At 37.7% G+C, this 16,319-nt stretch overlaps 1 protein-coding gene across 1 annotated transcript in view; it reads right to left on the bottom strand.

Annotated features, from left to right (window-relative positions):
- TLR3 (toll like receptor 3) overlaps positions 1–16,319 on the bottom strand; it is a 356,518-nt gene that overhangs the window by 56,226 nt on the left and 283,973 nt on the right. The window contains exon 5 of the mRNA XM_079909147.1: positions 2,256–2,415. The gene's annotated coding sequence lies outside the window, so the exon portion shown is untranslated. The remainder of the gene's footprint in view (positions 1–2,255; positions 2,416–16,319) is intronic.

Below are 16,319 nucleotides of genomic sequence, written 5' to 3' on the forward strand. Positions count from 1 at the left end.
GGTGACCTAACCCCAGCCCCCCTGGTCGTGGAGAGAGGATGCTGAAGACAATATGGGAGGGAGCTTGTTCCTCACTGGGCTGCATTGTTCACTAAGTGCTGTTATATGAAAGTGAAATAAACTTAAAGGTTTGTCAGTCTGTCAGGTAAAGCAGTGTGCAGTGACCACCTACTAGGTGTCGATGCCCAGCTGACTCCTAGACCCACTTGCCTGGACCACAAGCCAGTCATTGATACAGTACCACTGAGGCTTCCCCTGCATCCATGACTTCTTGACAAGCTTGCAATCTCCCCATCTATACCAGTGCCTGAAAATCACACAGAATATATATAAGTGGTGGAACTGGAAATGGAATCCAGGACCATCTGATTCTAGAATTGTTTATCTTTCTAATTACAGATGCTTAATTTTGTACCTAATTTTCGAGCATACTAAAATCTCTCAGGAATGTTAAGTGTTTTTTTAAAAAAAATCACAGACACGTTTATTTTGCCTTTCCTATTGGATGTTAAAATTATTTTGTCAATAATTTGATAACTTGATTTTTTGATATAAATAAATAAAAGCACAGTATGCCCAATTTAAATTCATATCCTTAGGTTCTGGGAATTTTCCATATACTTCAAGGTGTAATTGAATTTTTAGTAAAGCAATATTTTAGGCAAGTGTATTAGAACTCTTAAGATTCCATGACCACAATGAATACTGGGCAGAATGTGTCATTTCATATCTTAGCATACGTTAAACTTTGAAAAGAAATAGGCACTAATAACTTTAAAGAAAAATATACTTCAGAAGGAATAGTCTTTGATTCATCTTGGTAACATCCATCTGGTTACTTAAAATCTTATTACACATGTTTATAATTTCTTTATGGAGGGAAAAGCTGAAAAAGGCAGTTTTCTTTATGTTGGCATTGTGCTAATCTGAAGATTATATCACTTTTTATAATTAGAATTGGTCAGTGTTGGTTCTTGTTTCACCTTTTACGATCATAGGTGTCTTGTAAGTAATGCTGAATAAACTACTCAAGAAACTAGGTGCCTCTTCTTTGAAATTCTCACTGTCATAAGGTAAGTTGGGGAAATCACTCCTCTAGAGTCTCACTTTGTCTACAACGTGATCCCACCTGTGTCCAGCCTGGTTCTCGGCACCCTCAGGATTTGCTGGCCAGGCAGCTATTTAGTGCTTCTTTACATGGCACATCTATGGTCTGAATTGGCCATGATGCTTTTTGAACTCTGGAGGGCTGCTGTGGTACAAAGTTTCATGACTCCCTTGAATACCCTCTGAGCTACTGCCTGACTTTGGATGGCATCAAATTAGGTATCTCTAGGCAGGGGCTAGGGCCACAAAAACAAGAGAGTAAAAACATTGAAAATGACAACAGAATCACAAGAGAAAGGACAAGGGACACGTGATTCACAGAGCAAACATCCGTTTATACGGAGATGAACGGCAATTAGGTAAAAGTTCAGAAATGGCAACACGGGTACCAGTGGAGACTCTACTGTGACCCAACCAGAGGCTTCTAACATACTCCCTCTTAAAGTAGTTGTACCACCTTATAGGACACAGGAAGTTGTGATATTACTGTGGAGAGAAGCTTGAACCTGCTGGGAGAGAAGTGTCAGGTAGTCTATGAAGACATGCTCTGTTTGAATTGGGTTCCCCTTAACCATAACCAGACAAGCAGTTTAAATGCAAGTAGTTTATGTGGTGAATCTGGGGACGCAGCCTAGGAAGGTGGGGAAATGGGAATTGCAAGGGTCAAAAGCCAATAAAGTGGACGCCGTCCAGCCGTTACCACTGTGGGCAACTGAGGCTCAATCCCATGGGCACTTTGGGAGACAGTGAATAAGGTAAAACTGACTTAATAGATCCCAACTGTTTTGATGTTGAAGAAAGGGTTAGACAATGTATTTCAGGGTGATGTTTGGAAAATATGGATCAAACAATGAATACATGGAATTCACAACAGGCTTGGATTTGAATGATGTCTCCTGAGAGCCAGGCATTGTATCACCTTTCGCAGAGAGTTTTTGTTTAACTCTCACAATAATCTGATAAAGTAAGTACTTGTTGCTTCCATTTTTACTTATAAAGAAACTGAAGCTCAGAGGAGAGAAATGCCTTATGGAATATATGGTTAATATACAGGAGATCTTGGATTATATTCAGGTTTCCTAATTCAAAATATGGTGGGAGGCAAAAGAGAATATTGGAAAGAACAGGGATTTTGGAGTCCTACTTACTCTTGTTTGTACTCTATTGATGATCAGGGTAACATCCAAGTCTCAATGGCAGTAATGGCATGGGCAGAACAGTTGCTGGCCAAAGTGTGGAACAGATGTGTCAGCCTTGCCATTAACCTTGGACAAGCTTCTTAGCATCTCTGGGCTTTAGTTTCTTCACCTATAAAATGGATATGTCCACTGTCAAGGCTAAATAAATTCAATTCTATTCCATTTTTTCCAGTATATATATTGGATGCCCTAACTCCTTGGCAAATTCTCAAATCAGTTTGCTCCTGTTGTAAATATCAATGTCAACAATGACTAGTGAACGTCAAAGACATCAACTACTTCTACATACCTAAAACTAGAGGATAATATTGAGAGAAACAACTTCTACCCCAACGTTATTAAGAATAAATGTAAAAACTAACATTTTCCTTTAAGTTATTTTTTCAGGTGCCATGATAATTACATAATTATGAATAGCTTATTTTTCTGGTTACTTTCATTCATTAATTAATCCATTATTAAGTAGTTATTAAGCAGCTACTGTATGCCAGGCACTAAGCCAGTCCTGGGACAGAGAGGTGAATAAAACAGATACAGTCCCTGTCCTCCCAGATCTTAATAGTTGAGTTGTGGAGTCAGATGCTAACAAGAAGCAAAGCAAGAAACATAATTTTGTTCATGGTTTGAACTGAAAAAAAAAAAGGATATGAAAGATAACTAATATTGCATAATAAAGATATTGAGGAACCATTCCTAAATTAAATCTGTTAACTGTTCCCAGGAAGACATTACAGACAGACATTCTTAGCCCTTGTTGAAAGACAGGCTTCAAGGACTCTTTCAGAAAGAAATAATTTTACTCTAAAAACCAGCAGTAATACCTACAATTGATTCATTTAGATTGAATTCAATTTGATTCAACTCATCGCAATTCAATTCGATTAAACATAACAAACCTTCTCTGAGGATTGTATTAGTGTGGAAAGAAATGATTCTTTCTCTTTGTGCCCTAAACATTCACTCTCCTTTCCAAGGCCCTAATAAGCTTTAGACCTGACTTCATTCCACCACCTTATAAGAGCTCAGAGAATGACATAAGTGGCAAAGCAGCATGCCTTAGCAGACCAGCAGGAGTGAATTGCAAAAACGTTCTGTCAGTGTTTTTTTAAAATGAGTCAAGGGAGCGATTGACCTGTCCAGTTGAAAGCAATTAATGAAAAATTATCTTCCAGTCTTTTCAAGAGTAAATGGCAACAATTGTTATATCTGTGCAACTGAATTTATAAAATGATTTGAACTTTGTGTGTTTTTCATTTTTTAAAAATTGTCTCTGGTTCCTTTCATTTACTTTCAGCCCAGCTTCACCTTACAAGTTCATTTTGGGAGCATAAACGACTTGCTCACAGTTTGCCTGATAATAGTGCCAGAAATGCCTTAGACAATTTGATATGGATTTTTCCAGGAATGCAGGGCCGAAAGTAGTCAGTGGTAATTGAAATTTCCATCCATTTGGAAATATTTTCTGCCTGTAAAGCTCTAGTGAAACTGAAGCAAAAGAAACTCCACCACTGAGGGTTTCAATCACATTAACTAGAGTGGTTTCCACAGCTTGGCAAGGATTGGAAAATATAGGCGTGAGTGCCATTCTGTTCAATTCAAAACAACCTCCAAAACATGTTTGTTTTCATTTTCTGCAGAATTGAGAGCCAGATTGCTTACATAAAATGTTTCAAGTAAAATTTAATGCTGATTTGGTTGCTAATCCTTTAGTTGAGACTTTGCCCATCTTCTTAATAGGGTAAGATTTCTAATAATATGGACAAGAGCTGCTTATTTAGTTTGGAATTCTCCATATAAATATTTTTTCAGGGACTTCCCTAGTGGTCCAGTGGTAAAGAATCTGCCTTCCCATGCAGGGGACCTGGGTTTGATCCCTTGTCAGGGAACTATGATCCCACATGCCGTGGGGCAACTAAGCCCACATGCCACAACTACTGAGTTTGCGCGCCTCAATGAGAGAGCCCGCGTGCTGCAAACTACAGAGCCCACGTGCCCTGAAGCCCGTGCGCCACAACTAGAGAGAGAAAAACTCGCACGTCACAGCTAGAGAGACGCCTGCGCACCACAGTAACTAGAGAGAAGTCCGTGCACCGCGATGAAGAGCCCGCGTGCTGCAATGACAGATCCCACATGCCTCAATGAATATCTCGCGTGCCACAACTAAGACCCGACACAGCCAAAATACATATATATATAAAATAAATAAATAGTAAGGCTTTAAAAAAGTCATAAATATATTTTTTCATATTTCTATCATGTTAATTTCAGTGTGTCAAGCACCAACATAGTTTGCAAAAGTCTTAGATCTCTGGCACAAGCCACACTGGACAGACAGAAAGCCCTATTTGGAAGTGACCTTAAAAATAGTTTAGCCCAACAAAATTTGATAGAATAGGCTCTCCAGAAAGTTTTAAGAGGAAGAGAGCCATTTCTAGCCTACTTGACTAATTTCAATCTAGTGAGTCTCTAGGAGACCTCAGTTGAAGGACCATTACTCCAGAAAGAACTCGCTTCTACCATATGCCTGAGGGCATCCTCAATCCTGAGCCAATATCTTAATCTCTCATTTGGAGGTTTGAAAGATCATGGGGGAGGCACAAACTCTTATGAGGCCAAGCCTAAAAGTACAATATTTTTTTCCTTACTCAGATCTTATGCTAAGAAAGAAGTGTCTTTCCCTTTGACAACAGAAGGATTTTTTTCTAACCCATTCTTTTATCAAGAAAGGCCTAATATCTTTTTTTTTTTTTTTTTTTTTCCGGTACGCGGGCCTCTCACTGCTGTGGCCTCTCCCTTGCGGAGCACAGGCTGCGGACGCGCAGGCTCAGCGGCCATGGCTCACGGGCCCAGCCACTCCACGGCATGTGGGATCTTCCCGGACCGGGGCATGAACCCGCGTCCCCTGCATCGGCAGGCAGACTCTCAACCACTGCGCCACCAGGGAAGCCCAGGCCTAATATCTTAAGGACTTTAGATTTATGAAGAAATCTCAGTTCCAACTCTCTACCATGTGTTGACCTAGATAAAGCCTCGCCTCTTATCCCTCCCTGCATTAGAACTAAAAACTAACTTCCTGGTGTCAGCAAGCAATCCCAGGGCCTCACTGTATTGGCCCTGTTTAAGCACCTAGTAACAGAGTCAGATCCTTCAGTTAATGTTCAATGAAGCATTTAAATATTTATTGCATTTTTTCTGGTATTTAAAAAGTTTTTTAAGAGGTGTTTTCCAGAATACCTAATCTATAGTATTTTGGGAAGTAAATTTCAATATATTTTATTTTATTTTTAATAAATTTATTAATTAACGTATTTATTTTTGGCTGCATTGGGTCTTCGTTCCTGGGTCTTCGTTGCTGCATGCTGGCTTTCTCTAGTTGCGGCGAGCGGGGGCTACTCTTCATTGCAGTGCATGGGGTTCTCATTGTTGTGGCTTCTCTTGTTGCAGAGCTCGGGCTCTAGGTGCGCGGGCTTCAGTAGTTGTGGCACGTGAGCTCAGTAGTTGTAGTTCTTGGGCTCTAGAGCGCAGGCTCAGTAATTGTGGCGCAGGGACTTAGCTAGATCCGTGGCATGTGGTATCTTCCCAGACCAGGTCTCGAACCCGTGTCCCCTGCATTGGCAGGCAGATTCTCAACCACTGCACCAGGGAAATCCCTCAATATATTTTAATTGTATTTATCAAAGGTCACAAACCTCTCTATTGTTTTCTATCTATTCTTTTTAAACATTTATAACTATTATCTGTCTAGCCCTTTAAGGAATTTGACTTTGGGACTCCCGCTCTCCCAGGAAGATGAGTTATACATTTATGTCTTATTTAAATGTATTCTGGAATTCTTAATTCCACAGTTTCTTAATTTCTTCTTTCCAGAAAAAGATATTGCAATTCTCACGTTTTTCAGAAAAAACAAATTCCATATAATATGCAAAAGAGTAGAAGATTAAGAAAAAGATTATTTTTTCTAAACTTCAAGAACAATATTGACTGGGAGGGGGGAAAGTTGTAGAGGTCAAAATTTAGACAAACAATTCATGTATTTAGCCCATAACTGTTTACTGAGCTCCTACAAGGTGCCAAGCAATGTGTTAGTAACTGGGAATAAAATGATGAATAAGACAGCCCTGGTCTCTTCCATTATAGGGTTTTACAATAAAATTGTACTTAAAATAACAAATAGTTGGTTTGAGCATGAAGTATAATTAGTATACTACATTTTTCAAAGGCTATTTCTGGACATAGAGCCATACAGATAAATTAAAAGACTGTTAAATTAAAAGCTTCTCAAAGGCTTAACTGCCTTTCATGATACAGATCATAGAATTTGGTAGGTGTTCAACAACTAGCACCATGGCTATGAATTTCTGCTTTGAGCTCTGGATGTCTTTTTTTTGGGGTTTATCCTCATTTCTGCTCACTCTCCTCTATTTTAATTAACATTTTAGCTGTATTTATAATTTTAAGTTGAGAAGTGGTTTCTTTTTTTTCCTCTCATCAGTTTGAAGATGTTGTTCTATAATCTTTCCACATTTCTTTTTCTAATGAGCAGTGTGCTGTTTACACAATTGTTTCACCTTCATAGGTAAACTGTCTTTTCTCCCTCTTTATCTTTATTTTTGACTTTATGTAGTTTTAATATGAGTGTAGGTATGGATATATTCATCTTGCTCAGAATTCAGTGTGCCTTCCATATAAATAATCATGTCTTCCTCTATTTCTAAAAAATCCTCTCTTATCCAGCACTTATTATATTTTATAATAGGTATCCACATCAGCCCAGTTCATCATGTTAGAATAAGCATATATCTTTACTTACTGTAGACCCTCATTCTGGCTAACCTATTTATGTCTAGAACTTCCATTAGGTATAAGCTGGATATTCTCCTTTTATCCACCTTGTGTTATGACTTCTTGTCCATAAGTTCCCATATCTTTGTTTCTGCTTGTTTCATCTTCCATGATTTCCTCACGCCTCTACAGTGGATGCTCTTGAAGACCAGCCGTTGCTGGCAGTGCACTCCTCCTGTAGTTGTGAGTGTCAGCTCCCGAGGGCTCCCAGATGTACCTCCTCTGGACAATTGCTCTTGGATGACAGGAAGCACCTCACTAGGAAATGTCTGACAGGTTATGCCTCCCCTCTCAAGGGTAGCCCACACCCAAAGGTGACGGGCTGCTCTGGGACTGAGAACCTCAGCACCTTTGCCTCAAGGTAGGACAACTCTGTGATGCTATTCAAGATGCAGAACTCCCTTTAGGATTAAGCTGAGGCTCTACTCAAGACTCAATACAAGATCCAACTACATGGGAGATACTTCAACTATAAAGACACAGATAGGTTGAAAATAAAAGAATGAAAAAGAATATGCCATGCAAACATTAATCACAAAGACATTAGTGTGGCTATATTATCAGACAAAGTAGACCTCATGATGAGGGATGTTAAAAAAGAAAAAGAGGGACATTTCATAATTATAAAAGAGCCTATTTACCACATAAAAATTATAGATATATTTGTAAATAATAGAACTTCAAAATACAGTAAGCAAAAATTGACAGAATGAAATGGAGAAATAGCAAAACGTACAACCATAGTAGGAAATTTTAATTTCCATCTATCAAAAATTCTTACAAGGAGTAGGCAAAAAATCAGTAAAAAAAGAGAAGAACTAAACATCCCTATTAAATATACACTCATCCTATGACCTAACAATTCCACTCCTAGATATTAATCCAAGAGCAATGAAAACATATGCTATAAAAAGACTTAATCAAAAATGTTCTTATCAGCTTTATTTATAATTTCCCCAAACAGGAATCAACGCAAATGTACATCAGTAGGAAAACAGATCATCGGTTTTGATATTTCTTAATGGAAATAAAGAAGGTATGGATTACTGATATGTGCAACAACATGGATGAACCTCCAAAATATTATGTTGAGTAAAAGAAACCATACGCGAGCTGCATGCTATACAATTCCATTTATATGAGTTTTAGTTCTTAGTGATATAAATAGAACAGTGATTGCTTTGGGGTAAGGAGAGTTTAATGAAAAGAGGAATGAAAGTGCTTGACAGGGGATAGAAATGTTCAGTACCTTGATTTTGGTGATTGGTTACAGGGTGTATATATTTTTCAAAACTAGTCAAATTGTACAGAGAGCTGAGCATTTTACTGTATATAAAATATATCTCAAAAAAGTATTTTAAAAAGTAAAATAATAAAGAATGTATTGGAACATGCAAAGGGTCAAGGAGAGCACAAGAACTCTTAAAGCAGAAGACTTTCAGTGTCTACTGGGGAACAGATGAGTGAACATCCACCTAATACCATTCAAATTCTTAAGGTTTAAAAAAGTGATATACTCAAATATCTTTAGAGGGATTTCCATGCATCAACATACTATTTTTAATAAAAATGAGGTTGTACTATCAAGCTGTGTATAATGATCTCAAATCTAAGCTTCCAAGTCTAAATTCAGTCTGTGAATCTGAAATTATTCGCTGGGCTTCAGAGATTACATTCCATTGACTTATTCAGCACGGGAGGTATCTATTGTTAATGTGCTCATAACTTAGTGGAGAAGGTGCAAACAAATCAACTAAATTACAAAGTAGAAATAAGTGAGCTGCCTGAAAATGTTTTTTGGAGTGGCACAGTGTATAAATGAATTGATTTTATAGATAAATATAGTAACTACAAGAGTACATTTAGAGGGAAGAAAAGATAATGCTTGATGTCATATTGGTACTTTGCCACTTAGATTCCAATGCTACCACTTTAGAGTTGTGATTTTCAACCCTCTTTTTAGCAATAGACTCCTTTCTTCAAATGAAATCTTACCAGGAACCCCTGTTCATGAAACAGATACGACCATAGCTATTCTAGTTGAATAGTTTTGGCAAAAAGTTAGTTTGTCAAGTACTGACCTTTAGTTTTCAATTTCATAACCAGATCCTTTGTTTACATCAGGGATTGATTTCCATTCTGGGATTCTAATCTGATAAATTAAGAATGGGAATCTACAAAAGTGTTCAATGCGTTAAAAATACAATGGATATCGTCATTTTCCCGTGACTGAGCAGCAAAAGCTGACATAAAATTTTCAAAGTTCTAGCTTTTGACTGGAATCATATCAACTAACCAAAGTGTTTCCATTTACCTCGTGCTGATTTATGCTTTACTGGTTAGTTATATTTATATTTGATCATTAAAGACAAATGAATTTTTATCTAATAGATGCAACTCATTTGGTATTGAATACCAATGATGAATGCTTTCATCATAACACCATAACCATAACACCATGAAAGGGACCTCTGTGGGTATGAAGGAAGCGCTGACCCTCAATAACAGCTTTGTTGTGTTTTGATCTTTACCAGCTTTCTCCTAGAAAGTGCACACTATGAATTTTCGTTATTTCTCCTCTGATTCTCAGTATCTGAGTTGGCCTTCCTTAAACTTCTCTCTACCCTCTTATTCTTGAGCCAGCGTAGAAGGAAGAAAAAGGAAGATGCTTTGAATAAAATGCATTCAGTTCAATTTCCACCTGTTTCCCTATCTTCCTTTGCTTTATTGGGGGTGGGCGGGTAGGGGCAAGTGTCAACAGCAGGTGGTTATGATTTAAATGTATCTGAAGGAGATGGAGACAATAGGAAGTTTAGCTGAGGGATGATTTATTTTTTATCAGGGATTATACTGGTGCTTTAAAACAAGTTTTAAAGTAGAAACCTCAGTGCTCCCCAGAATAACTTATAGAGATATAAGTATTTTATTTCCTCTAGTTATTGACCAGAAGAGCTAACATGAATGGAGCAATTTACCAGAATAATAATTAGTTTTATCTGCACACTGGTCTAAAGGATGCCTTTCATGTGAATGAATCAGCACCAGAAGTCTCAATTTTCATGAAAATAAATGAATGAAGTAGGTCAAGGTGGTAAATCTAGACCAATAAGTTTAGATGTTAAGGCAACTCTGAAACAAAGCATTTCAGCTCTAGTAAGCAGACACCAGCCTTTTGCATTGTGTTTGAAATCTGCAGCTGAATATGGCTTTGAAGTGAGAAGACAAAAGCAGTGACAGACTCAAAAGAACTAAACTACTGTAAACAGAGTGTGCTGAGGAAGGAAAGGGGCTGCCTTTTTATACCATTTGTTGATTATCAAAATTATCTGTATCCTTGTTTTTGGATTGGGAACTGTCAGTTAACATTTATATTTCAAAACTTTAGAGATCCCCTTACTTTACAGTAAAGTTTCTGTTAGAAATGTATAAATTCAATTCGTTAAATAGGCAGTCTGCCATTTTAAGTTAGCTATTTCACTTCCATAACAGCAGAAGTTGCTTTATTTTTCAATTAATTTCTAAAAGCCAAGATTTAAGGAAAAGTCCATGATCACTTAGCATCTGCTTGTATAGATTACATAGGCATAGGAAGAGGTAAACTTAAAGGGCATCTCCGAGTATGTAATATCCTTGGGTATATCCTATGAAGTAGAGGGTACAGGATGGACCGGGTGGATTATACTATAGGATGGATCAGTCTCTTCTTTCTAATACTCTTCCCTCCAGTCTTCCTTTCTATACCTTGAAATCCAGTTCCACACAAATCCGGGTACCAACATGAAGGAGATATACGATGTTTGATGAATAACTAAATGAATATATGATTGAATAGAAATGTCAGCTGTGAAAAGCCATCTTTTATAACAAGTTAGTCTTACAGATTATATTCTGAAGGTAAAGGTACATGTTAAAGGAATGCTTATTTTATTTTCTAACCAAAAAGGTTGATTTGAAAAGTATTTTCTGGGCTTCCCTGGTGGCGCAATGGTTAAAAATCCACCTGCCAATGCAGGGGACATGGGTTCAAGCCCTGGTCCGGGAATATCCCACATGCTGTGGAGCAACTAAGCCCGTGCGCCACAACTACTGAGCCCACATGCCACAACTACTGAAGCCCGTGTGCCTAGAGCCCATGCTCAGCAACAAGAGAAGCCACCGCAATGAGAAGCCCACGCACTGCAACTAAGAGTAGCCCCCACTCACCACAACTAGAGAAAGCCCGCGTGCAGCAACGAAGACCCTGAACAGCCCTGACCATAACTACAATTCCGCTGCAATTACCATCAAAAGCATTCCTGGTGGTGCAGTGGTTGTGAGTCAGCCTGCCGATGCAGGGGACCCGGGTTCATGCCCCGGTCCGGGAAGATCCCACATGCCGTGGAGCGGCTGGGCCCGTGAGCCATGGCCGCTGGGCCTGTGCGTCCGGAGCCTGTGCTCCGCAACGGGAGAGGCCACCACAGTGAGAGGCCCCCATACAGCAAAAAATAAAAAATAAATAAATAAATTTTAAAAAAGCATTCCACACGATTTCTCTCAATCCCTGTAACTTCTTTTCTCTGCCTCCGAGATTCTATATCAATATGACCTGCTTCTATTCGTCCCATAATAATGACCAGAAGCCCAACCTCTTCACCCCTTCATGAAAATTCTGTTCCCAGAAAGTATTACATAAATTTAGTAATGTTACTGATTTAGTGAGGGGATGTTAGCCATCTCACTGGCAGCCATCCCTGAATTCTTTATCTCTAGTTCCACCTCCAGAGACTAACAGCCACATCACCTCCCCTCCCCCAAGGAGTTCTACCCATAGTAAGTGCCTCGGAGGGTTTTCAAGGAATAGCTTACAAATACAGTATTCACTATTCAAGGAAATCTTAAGGAGTAATTTATGTCTATTATTGAAATACATTATGTTTGTGACATGATATGTGTAACAAACACTATACATGCTTATTTAGCCTGGTACATTACTCTAAATTTTTTTTTTTTACTCTAATTTTTATATTGATCAAAGTCTTATTTTTTGTAAACTAGAAAACAAGTTCAATATGAAGATCAAATTAGTAAGTTACTATAGAAGTGCAAGCACTTAAATGGCAAAAGTGCACTTTTTTTCTTCTTGGATAAAAGTTACAGCATTTTAAAATTACTTAATTTCATTAAAAATTTTATGATGAAAACTTAACAGTATAGAAAATATATAGGAAAAAATGTTTTCCCCTCCCCACTTTGGACCCTCCAGTTTTGCTCTCCAGAGGCAACCAACATCAACGGATTATTTTCTTGTTCATCTTTCTGAAAATATCGGTTATACATCTTATCAGTTTTATGTTCCAGCAGCATCTCTCCTGGAAATTTCTGGCCTGCTCTAATTTGGGCTGGGGGCTCCCTGGATTGGCTACATAGCATTTATTTTAAAATCTTACTCCTATACTATCTTGGGGGATGGGTGGCTGGCTCCTTGACTTTTTTATCGTGTTAGATCCCAGTTCTTTTGATTCTGCATCTCCTCTTTTTTGTTTTATTCTCTTAGTTTGCTGGGACATATCCTCTTAAACTCCTGAGAAAAAAATTTTTGAGATGGAAATTTTAAAAACCTTAGATATCAAAAAATTATGTCTTATTCTGTTTGAACTCTTAGAGATAATTTGGCTGGATATGGGATTCTAGGTTGGAAATGATTTTCCCTCTGACTTTTAAAGACATTTTTCCATTGTCTTCCAGCTTCTAGTGTTGCTAATGAGGAGAATAATACCATCCTAATTCTTGATCCTTTACATGAAATGCATGGTTTTCTTTTCAAAAGTCTATAGGATCTTCTTTGTCCTCAGTTTTCTGAAATTCCACAATCACGAGGTAATCATGTGCTTTAATGGTGTAATTCCAATCTGGAAACTCATGGGAATTTCTCTTGAATTATTTTTTGATGGTTTTCTTCCTTTTGTTTTCCTCACTCTCTCTTGCTAGATCTTTTGTTTTCCAGATGTTGGATTCCTCAACTATAACCTCTAATTTTCTTACGTTTTTTCTCATGATTTTCCTTCTTTTACCTTTTTACTCAACTTTCAAGAATATTTCTTCAACTTTATCTTCCAATATTTTTTCTTGAGATTTCCCAAGAGCTTTTTTTATGTTCCATGTATTTCTTTCTTGTAACTGCCTGTTCTTGGATCTCAGATAAAATAAAGTCAGTCTTCATTTTGCATGGCAGTGCAGAATTGTAAAAATGAGCATTCAGGCAGAAACCATGCAAAGCCATCTTAACAATCTATGGGGAAAATAACAATTGTTCTGTGAACTGGGACAACATTTTCAGAACATTAAAACTCATGCTAACAGTTTAAAATGTATAGAAAATTAAAAATGATAAAACTAATATTTACTTAGTATACTATAATTTAAAACATGAAAAAGATTAAACATCAAAGTGTTTTCTTTCTGAAAACAGTGCTTGCCTCCTTCTCATGGTGTAACCACTAAATGGGCATTTTTTTCCATGTCTTGGTGAATTGTCATACTCCTTTCTAAGTTTGTGTTAGCTTCCAACCATTTATCCTTTGTACTTTTAGTGTCATGAAATATTTCCAAGAGCCTTTAATGTAAATTATTTTCCTCTCAAACATCTTCCTCCTTTTCATCACAAACACTTTTATCCATATAAAATATTTGCCAATTTATCATACTCAGTTGCCTTAACCAATCTTTGGAATCTAGGTGCATATTTTATAGCCACATCCTTTTCTGTTCTAGCAATTTCACAAGATAGTTTAATATTAATCAATTCATGCCAACTTTTGAAACAATGAAACTAGCCTTTACTGGTGATAAAAGTTTCTTCTTCCGTTCTCTTGTAATTATCATTTTCTTTTAATGTGGCGACTACCATTAACACTTTGACCTGACTGCCAACCAAATTAATTTTTTTTTAAATTACAGTCTTTAACCGTAAACAGCTTTCTGTTCCTAGTAAAATTTAAACTAAAAGATGTTCAAGCAACTTTACCTTGGCTTTTATATTCACTGGACTTTTGCAATATAGTTTATGCAACCCATTCCTATTTTGCTTTGGTACCTCCATTTACTAATCATATCGAATTTCACTTCCTGTGTGATCATTTTTTCATTTCATCTCTGTTGGCCAACTTCTTCTTTCCATCATCCATTCTGGAAAATGTCACATGGGTTTATCAGTTGGAGACAATGTGGTGATATAACTACATACTCTGCAGTCTGTGTGTGAACTAACAGATGCTCAGTGATTGTGATTGGTCACAATCACCAACAGACTTTGAAAGAAGTGATGTGATTGGTCACTGATCATGATGTGCACCTATTACTACTAGCGACTGTGGGCAGAAGAGCCAACAGAAAAGTTTGTACACTATGCAATTACCCTTAGTTAATACGCCATGGTAACCGAAATTTGAGCTGTATTACCAGGGGAATGGTGCTATAAACTAAACTGTGTAACTGACATTCATGCATATTGGAACCATGCAAAGTGAGAGCTGCTTGTGCATCTTTTATTTTGATAGGGGCATTAATGATAGTATTTAACTGTTCTCCCTATACACCCATTGTTTCCCCCAATTTACTTTTTCCATGTTTGTTTGTCTGCCTGTTTTTTGCCTGCTTCTTTTTTGTTTGTTCTGGTCTCTGCTTTGATACTAGGTATTTGTCATACATAAGAGTGAGGCACTAAAGTCTCTTGTGTAGGGCTGAGTAATGTGGCTTCACTGCTGGGTCATCTGGTTGTGCCATTTGTTAGGGAGTGTCCAATATTAGCTCCTTTGAGTCTTATCTTTTGGGCTGGTCAGAGTCCCCAGAGCGCACTCTTCAAATGTCCTTTCTGAAGAGTCTACACACTGCTACCTGTCTCCCAGAGCTGAGTGCAGGAAAAAAGACCCATTTCCCATTAACTCTCATATTTTCATTTTGGTACCTTTTTTAAACCCATGCCAGTTCAGAGAGACTGTTTTAGTCTCTCCAGAGAATACACCTCCAGTGTTCTATTAAGATGAAGGATGGGTGGTCAGACCACCTGCTGTTTTTAGCCCCACCTTATCTCCACTTCCAAATATTCATTATGTGTCTAATTCCAGAGCTCGTTTGGGCTGGTGTCATTTCTCGACTTTCTCCATTACTATCTTGGGATTCAGCTTTCCCTGTTCGCTTCCCACCTATCCATCTGCTTTCCAATTCTCTAAATTTGGTTGCAAATTTTCCCTGTTTCTTTGTCTTTGTGGGTTTATGGTTTTTAAAATAAAAACTTTATTGTCATATTAGTGAGGTCTTGCGAGGGACAGAAGGTTAAATATATGCAGTCAATTCACCATCTTTAATTTGAAGCCTCTCATTAAAAAAATATATATATACCAATGGGTATTTTAAAATACTCTGCTCTAAATCCTTAACCAAAGTTAAGTATAAAATTGAACCTAATATATGGATAGGAGATGATAAAGGTGTACTATTTTATTCTTTCCTTATTTGGCCTGCTTTCATAGAATACAGGATTTGATATTTCTTTCTGGTACTTTGCTTCTAGAGATGGTAACAAAGCATTTACTGCTTGTCATTGATCTTTAGGTTTTCATTATCGTAGCTATATATATAAAGTCAACCATAAATACTGTAAGAGCATTTTGTGTAAGGATTTATAACACTTTCTTGAGATGGCTTCAGCAGCCTCATTCAACAGCATGGCCTGGTATTTTGAATAACCCTCTTAATATATTCTGTCATCCCCATCTGTTTTGATTTAATATTGATTATACAGACATGCTGCGCTGCAAGATGCCACCTGATCACTTCGGTGCTGTGTTATGCGTGCAGTAAGCTCAAGGTATTTTCAGAGAGGAAACACAAAACTGCTGTTGTTAAATTATATCCATTTTATTAGGTTTCTTCCGGGTAGGTTATGTAGAACTTTGGAAAGTTAAACATTAGACATGTTCATAGGAAATCATGTCACTGCTTTTTAAAACCAGCTCAATTTAACCTGCCTCCAATTCCCTAACCAGCAATTCTCTGACTATATCCCTGGGGAAAATATATTGAACACAGTGGAAGGTTAAGGCAGCCGAGTACAGTGAGACTAGCAAGCAGCCAATCGGATGGCGAGGGTCTAAAGATCTGATGGCTCCGGCGAGCAGCGCCAAGCTGGGCTGG

This window comes from Stenella coeruleoalba (assembly GCF_951394435.1).
Source record: "Stenella coeruleoalba genome assembly, chromosome: 21".
Taxonomy (NCBI): domain Eukaryota; kingdom Metazoa; phylum Chordata; class Mammalia; order Artiodactyla; family Delphinidae; genus Stenella; species Stenella coeruleoalba.